Source organism: Somniosus microcephalus, chromosome 15 (assembly GCF_052327205.1).
Source record: "Somniosus microcephalus isolate GS21.2 chromosome 15, FLI_Smic_1.0, whole genome shotgun sequence".
Lineage (NCBI taxonomy): Eukaryota > Metazoa > Chordata > Chondrichthyes > Squaliformes > Somniosidae > Somniosus > Somniosus microcephalus.
In genome coordinates this window covers 97,070,867-97,079,533 of record NC_141001.1, presented here as the reverse complement: position 1 = coordinate 97,079,533, position 8,667 = coordinate 97,070,867, and positions in this window count along the sequence as shown.

The window sequence follows — 8,667 nt, the reverse complement described above, 5'->3', positions numbered from 1 at the left end:
GATGTTACCAAGGGGCAGCATGTAGATGAGAAATAGAAAGGGGCCAAGGATAGATCTTTGGGGGACACCAGAGGTAACTATGCAAGAGCAGGAAGAGAAACAATTGCAGGTGATTCTCTGGCTATGACTGGATAGATAAGAATGGAAGCAGGTGAGTGCAGTCCCACTCAGCTGGATGACGGTGGAGAGGTGTTGGAGGAGGATGGTGTGGTCAACCATGTCAAAGGCTGCAGACAAGTCGAGAAGGATGAAGAGGGATAGTTTATGTTAGTCACATCACAATGGATGTCATTTGTAATTTTGATAAGAACCATTTCGGTACTGTGGCAGGGCAGAAACCTGATTGGAGGGATTCAAAACATGGAGTTCCGGGAACAACAGGCATGGATTTGGGAGGCGACAGCACGTTCAAAGCCTTTCAAGCGGAGAGGGAGGTTGGAGATGGGGCGGTAGTTTGCAAGGATGGAGTGGTCAAGGGCAATGTTCCCTGTAAGCTGTGCGGCTGCACAGTGCTCCAGGGATCCCATTCAACCGGCTTTTCAATACAAAAAATGCGCATGCATTATATTTTGTGTGGCCCCCAAAAAACTAGAGGGAACATTGGTCAAGGGTTGTTTTTTTTGAGGTGAGGGTTCATGACAGCTTTATGTAGTCCAGCCAGATCTGGCAATGAATGGCTAAACTAATTGTCCGCCATATCAGTTCAAGTCTACGTCCCTTGGATTTAAGGGAGCAGAGATGAGGGCTGTGCCGGGGGAACAAACGGCCAGGGTGAGAGAGAGTAATGGTTTTAATGGAGACTAGGGCATCAAAGGTGGAGGTGAGGGTGTGGTTGAGCAGACCGGTAGCTGCAGAAATGTTGTGGTGAATGGAGGGCCAAAGGCTGGACAGTTGGGATTTTGAAAGTGCCGTTGCTGGTGAATTGGGAGAGTTTTTTTTCCAGGGGCGGACACAGAAGGAAATTGGATTGGGAGGGGAAAGGGGGGATGTGGGTGGAGAGCAATACAGGAAAATGATCAGTGATGGCCTTATCTGTGATTGACAGGATGGGAGTAACGAGGCCATGTGAAATGGCAAGGACCAGGGGTGGCTGTGAATATGGGTAGGGGAGTTTATATGGAGGAAGAGATTAAAGGAAGATAGGAAGGCATTGAAATCAGAGGAGAGAGAGCTTGATCAATTGAGATGTAGGTTGAAATCACCGAGGATGAGAAGTCGTTTGGTGCAGAGGCTGAGGGAGGAAAGCAGTGACGATAGCTTGGTGAGAACATTTTTATGGTACTTGGGTGGGCGGTAGAGAACGAGGATTTTAAATGAGAGCTGAGCGAGGTAGAACAAGGTGAGCTGCTCAAAGGAGGAGAAAGTGCCAGAGGAGTAGAGGGACAGACTGAGATAAGAGCCACACCACCATCGTGGTGGTTTGGGCGGGGCAAGTGGTGGAATGTATAGCCAGGCAGGGAGGTTTCATTTAGGGGGAAGGTGTCATCACTCCTCAGCCAGGTTCCTGTCAAGGCCATGATGGCCAAGAGGCATAGAGGGAAGCTGTGGGCTTATCTAACAGGGAGTCAAGCTGGGACGACGACAGGAGAGTAGGAAGGTTGAAGAGTGCTGAAGGGTTGGGGCAGGGATTTGGGAGGGCAGAGTACCTGAGAGGGATACATGAAAGGAGGCATGATGATAGGAGAGAGGAGTCTAGGAGGGGTAAAGAGAGAAGTAAAAAAAGGATGGAAAAATAGTGGAAATAGAAGTGATGTGCTTGGGTCCGAAGCGGCAGCCAAAACGCGCATGTGAATGGACACAGGGAAAGCTCAAGTTACATAGGACTGGTTAAGTAACAATTATTTGGATACATATATTTGGATACATATATCCTGGTAGTAAACAGGGAATAGCGAGAAGACAATAGAAGGGAGACCACAGTTAAAGTCAGAGGTCCGGTGGTGGGATAAAGTTGACAGGTAGGGTGGATTCGGCATGGAGCACTGACGAACTGTTGTCCAAGTTCGGACACAGGTGTGGCGGGCGAGCGAAGTCCAGAAGCTATTTGAAAGGTAGAGCATCGGGGGACGCACTGTTGGAGGTATTTTCGAAGGAACGTAGATCCAGGAGATGTGCAGAATCAGTTGCGGGGCAAGAAAAAAGATGGTGAAGTTGGAGGTCACCAGAAGATCCAAATGCGGCGGAGAATGTACTTCGACCCAAGAGTGTGAAACTCTAGCCAGGAACCAGACCGTAGCTGAAGCTGAAAAACCAGTAGAACCAGTAAGCCCGTCATGTGCTCTGCAGGGAACAGCAGCGGTGGGGGAAGGGCTGTAAGCTGATCAAAGTTACTTTTAAAATTTAAGCAACAGAGCAGCAGATCAGAGACACAGCAGCTGAGTCTAATGGCGCAGTCCAGTGTAGTCCAGCGCCGAAGCGTAGTCTTGATGTCCAAAGAGCCTGGAGTGGAGGGGGGGAGGGGATGAATCTTTTTGCTATTTGTAAAGATCACAATGAATATGTGACCAGTCTCAGCCCACTAGTTCTCATTGTCTTTGCCCATAGCACAAACCCCGAGTAATAAGAACATAAGAAATAGGAGCAGGAGTAGGCCATTCGGCCCTTCGAGCCTGCTCCACCATTCAATAAGATCATAGTTGAACTTTTACATCAACTCCACCTTCCCGCACTATCCCCATATCCCTTAGAATGTAATAGCATAAGAAATAGGAGCAGGAGTAGGCCATTCAGCCCTTGGAGCCAGCTCTGCCATCTTCTACTTCAGCTCCACCTTCCTGCATTATTCTCATATCCCTTGATTCTCTTAAGATTCAAAAATCTATCAATCGCTATCTTGAATATACTCAATGACTGAGCATCCACAGCCCTCTGTGGTAGAGAATTCCAAAGATTCACAACCCTTTGAGTAAAGAAATTTCTCCTCATTTCAGTCCTAAATGGTCACCCCCTTATTCTGAGACTGTGACCCCTGGTTCTAGACTCCCTAGCCAGGGAAAACATCCACCCAGCATCTACCCTATCAAGCCCTGTAAGAATTTTATATGTATCAATGAGATCACCTCTCATTCTTCCAGGGAATGTAGGGCTAGTCTCTTCAATTTCTCCTCATAGGACAACCCCCTCATACCAGGAATCAGTCTGGTGAACCTTCATTGCACTCCCTCGAAGGCAAGTATATCCTTCCTTAGGTAAGGAGGCCAAGACACCAGGTGTGGCCTCATCAAGGCTCTATATATTTGCAGTGAGACTTCTTTACTCTTAAATTCCAATCGTTTTATAATAAAGGCTACCATACCATTTGCTTTCTAATTGCTTGCGGTACCTGCATGCTAACTTTCAGTGATTTGTGTACACGGACACCCAGATCCCTCTGAATATCAACATTTCCCGATCTCTCATCATTTGATTCCCTTAGTGCCCAAAAATCTAGCGATCTCAACATGAACGATAATGTAGTACTAAATTGGCAATCTGCTATAAAACGCATAAGAATTGTTGAAAATAGAAATGGTGCAATAGATGTGCTTCTCTATGGCTGTAATTACGGCACGTAGGACAGTTTAGAGAGCCCTTTAATCTGGCTCTGGTCTGCGCTCTATTTTAAGTTGGAGTCTTTTATTCTGATGTGGAGTGTCTAAATTTGGTTCCATTCTCCAGTATGGCATTTTTCATCTTGCCTACCTGTCTCACTCTCGCTCTAACTGACCGCACTTGATATACAAAGTATGTGTTACCATTATAAATTTTCAAATTTAGTTTTGTGTAACGGGATGATTTTGAAGTGCAGTGGTTATTTTGTGAGTACCTGTAGCAAAGTAGAAATAAACGGGGGAAATAAATTTCTTAAAAAGAGAACTTTTTTCGGTGTTAAGTTTACATTTTAGAAAATTCTGACCAACTTGATCAAAAAATGAGACTCTTTATTCCAAAACTTTACAGGTACCAACTCTGGCAGTAAAGCATCATAAATTTGCTCAGAAAATGTGCCAAAAACTAGAGCTTTGTTTTAGTCTCTCACATAAAAAGCAAAACATAATTGTACTTGCATAAATCACAATTTTGTCTAGTTTTGTGAGCAATGCTTAGATTGAATCTTGCATGCCTGGAACACTGTTAGAGAAAGATATGTTTTGATGTCCATTGCTATACATGTAAACTAATTTGTTCAGCATTATAGGATAGGTTGAACAATCTTTAAACAATTAGTCATAGTGAAGTTCGGATAAAAGAAAATTGCACTTATTATATTGATGTAATTTCAGCCCTATCTGCAATCTGTCCCATCACTCCTTGTTTGGGAGAACGCTAATGTTGCTTTTGCACCACCCACAGCATTGGTCAAAGTCACAAATGACATGCTGTACATCAACAAACGTGATTTACTGTCTCCCATTGTCCTTGACCTTTCTGTTGTTTTTGATACCAACAAACATTCCTTCCTTCTCCAACCTTTCTCTCTGCAATCTACCTCCACGGCACACCCCTCTTTTGGTTCCACTTGAATCAATCATAAAGAAGACACTGAAATGGTTTATTTATGTCTAAAAGGCATCAAGGGGTATGGGGAGAGAGGGGGAATATGGTATTGCGATAGAGGATCAGCCATGATCATATTGAGTTGGGTAGGATTGATTGGGGAATGACACTCAAAGGGTTGATGGTGGATGGGCAATGGCAAACATTCAAAGATCACATGGATGAACTACAGAATTTGTTCATCCCAATTTGGCATAAAAATAAAACAAAAAAGGTGACTCAACCGTGGCTAACAAGGGAAATTAGGGATAGCATAAGATCCAAGGAGAGGACACATAAATTGGCCAGGAAAAGCAGTAAACCTGAGGATTGGGAGCAGTTTAGGATTCAACAAAGGAGGACAAAGGGATTAATTAAGAGGGGGAAAATAGAGTATGAGAGTAAGCTTGCAGGGAACATAAAAATTGACTGTAAAAGCTTTTATAGATATGTAAAGAGAAAAAGATTGGTGAAGTCAAGCGTAGGTCCCTTGCAGTCAGAATCAGGGGAATTTATAATGGGGAACAAAGAAATGGCAGACCAATTAAATACATACTTTGGTTCTGTCTTCACAAAGGAGGACACAAATAACCACCCAAAGATGTCAGGGAACATAGGGTCTAATGACAGGGAGGAACTGATAGAAATCAGTATTTGTAGGGAAATGGTGTTAGGGAAATTGATGGGATTGAGGGCCGATAAATCCCCAGGGCTGATAATCTACATCCTAGGGTACTTAAGGAAGTGGCCCTAGAAATAATAGATGCATTGCGGGTCATCTTCCAAAATTCGATGGAATCTGGAACAGTACCCATGGATTGGCGGGTAGCTAATGTTACCCCACTGATCAAAAAGGGTGGTAGAGAGAAAACGGGGAATTACAGACCGGTAAGCCTGACATCGGTAGTGGGGAAAATGCTATAAAGGATGTAATAGCAGAGCCCTTGGAAAAAAGTGACCGGATCGGACAAAGTCAACATGGATTTACAAAAGGTAAATCGTGCTTGACTAATCTACTGGAATTTTTTGGGGATGTAACTGGTAAAATAGATAAGGGAGAACCAGTGGATGTGGTGTATTTGGATTTTCAAAAGGCTTTCGATAAGGTCCTGTATAAGAGATTAGCGTGTAAAATTAAGGCACATGGGATTGGGGGCAAGGTATTGACTTGGATAGAGAGCTGGTTGGCAGACAGAAAGCAAAGAGTTGGAATAAATGGCTCTTTTTCCGAGTGGCAGGCAGTGACTAGTGGGGTACTGCAGGGTTCGGTCCTTGGACCCCAGCTATTCACTATATATTAATGATCTGGATGAGGCAACTAGATGTAATATCTCCAAGTTTGCAGATGACATAAAGCTGGGTGGGCGTGTGTGCTGTGAGGAGGATACCGAGAAACTCCAGTATGATTTGGACAGGTTGGGTGATTGGGCAGAAGTATGGCAGATGCAATATAACATAGATAAATGCGAGGTTATCCACTTTGGTGTCAAAAACAGGAAGGCAGATTATTATCTGAATGGCAATAGATTGGGAGAAAGGGAAGTGCAACGAGACCTGGGCATCCTTGTGCACCATTCACTGAAAGTAAGCATGCAGGTGCAGCAGGCGGTTAAGAAGGCAAATGGTATGTTGGCCTTCGTAGCAAGAGGGTTTGAGTACAGGAACAAGGATGTCTTGCTGCAGTTGTACAGGGCCTTGGTGAGACCACATCTGGAGTATTGTGTGCAGTTTTGTTCGCCTTATCTGAGGAAGGATGTTCTTGCCATAGAAGGAGTGCAGCGAAGATTCACCAGGCTGATACCTGGGATGGCAGGAATGACGTATGAGGAGTGATTGGGTCGATTGGGCTTGTACTCGCTGGAGTTTAGAAGAATGAGAGGGGATCTCATCGAAACGTATAAAATTCTAACAGGACTAGACAGACTAGATGCTGGAAGGATGTTCCCGATGGTCGGGGAGTCCAGAACCAGGGGTCACAGTCTAAGGATAAGGGGTAAGCCATTTAGGACAGAGATGAGGAGGAATTTCTTCACCCAGAGAGTGGTGAACCTGTGGAATTCTCTACCAAAGAAGGCAGTTGAGGCCAATTCATTAAATATATTCAAGAAGGAGTTGGATATATTTCTTACGGCTAAAGGGATCAAGGGATATGGAGAGAAGGCAGGAACAGGATACTGAATTTGGACGATCAGCCATGATCTCATTGAATGGCGGAGCAGGCTCGAGGGGCCGAATGGCCTACTCCTGCTCCTATCTTCTGTGTTTCTATGAATGGCGGAGCAGTCTTGAAGGGCCAAATGGCCTACTCCTGCTCCTATTTTTCTATGTTTCTATTTTAATTCACCTGCACTGTCATTTCTTCCACCGAGTGTTGATCATTTTATTTATATATACTGCCCCTTGGTGACATCATTTGGAAGCAATGGATCAGTTTCCACATATTTGCTAATGGCGCTCAGCTTTAATTCACCTCCTCCACAGGTCCATTGGCTTCATATACTTTGCGCTCCCTGCCTAACTTTAGGACCTGATAAGACAAAAATTCCTCCAGTTTATTATCAGCAAAACAGAAACCATCATCTTCAACTCTTGCTAACACCCCCATGATTCAGGCCTTAACCTCATTAACTTTTCTGGGTGCTATGTAACAAGGTATGCAACATACTGCTCAACACAGAGCATTACTTTTTCCACCACATGCTTCCATTACCAAGACCACTTTTCCTCCTCTGCAATATTGTCCACCTTCTGTTAACACCTCTTCTCCCCAATACTGCAGAACCCATGGTCCATATCTTTATCACCTCAAGGCTTGAATTCTCTAACAGTCTGCTAGCCAGCCTCCATCCTACACAAGTTGTAATTGCCATGTTTAGATGCTTAAATACAATATGGTGAGTTTTACCTTAAAACCGAGTGCAAAATCCTAAGTGAACTTTATCCCCATAGTTATTCAGGTTTATTATGGTCTGTTGTAATCCAATGGGCTTGTTGGCCTTCATTGTGGAGTCATCCTCAAGAATCTTAATACTAGACATCTAAGATTCCAGTGTGTAAAGGCACCACTATGCATTGTACTAAGCCTTGCTGATTAGCAGGTCCCAGGTTTCAGTCCTGGTCTTGCCTGAGCTAATGGATCTCAGCAGGTGCAGTAATTAGTACATTATAATTGTCTTCAACACCATTGGGTTAGGAAGTCAGCCAAGCTTCCCACTGCTGCTTGCTCTCTACTTACTCTTGCTTAAAAGTACAAGATCTGGTTTGGCTGTGATTCCCTTTGTGGCTGAGTCTGACATTCACTCTCTTGGCTATTTTAATAAGATGCCTTGAGGACTGCCAGCATTCATGGAACTGAACCCAGCAAGATCGTGCCCTCCAGGTGGAGGAAAGATAAGGGGGAAAATAGCAACAAAAAAATTAATATCTTGGCACAGAGATGCTGCAAAATATAATTCTAGTTTCTTTAGAAAAGATTAAAGCCTGATGTATTTAATTTAGAGCTATATGGATTTGAAACACATTGTAAACAATTTTATATCACTGTTCTACTTTTTATCTTCTGTCGTCTACTTGAACCATACCCTTAATAAGATCTAAAAGGTCAACTGCCCGTTACTGCAATTTATGTGTTATATGATCATTGATAAAACCACAGCATATAGTAGCATAACACTACTTCATGTGTTGGAGCTAGTCTTCTATATTTTAATTTAATCAGAAATCCTTGAGCAAGCAAAGTTGTGTTGTATGGTTGCTTCTGTTGATTCGTTCAGTGTTGAGGACTGCAAAAAGCTATTTGGCGATATGAAGCAATTGATATCACTTCTGTTTCCTGGTTCTGTGACAAAGTCCAGCAAGACACTGCAGCAGCTAAGAGCAATGGCAATCAGAAGTCATCCTTAAAAGTTCCCTATGGACATCAAACACCAATGAACCCAATTCTGCTTTGGTCACTTTGTTAATGAGAAGATGATGCCCAGCCTAGTTTTTAAAAGTCTATAAATTGTAGAAGGAGTGAAAGTCTAAGGGATGTAAGGAGTTCTATTGTTTTGGTTTCCTGGGAAAGAATGAGTAGGAGACTGTGGAATGAGTCTTGATTTCAACAAAGTGAAAATATAAGGAAGGAGGAGGAGAAGGATGGTGTATTTGAAA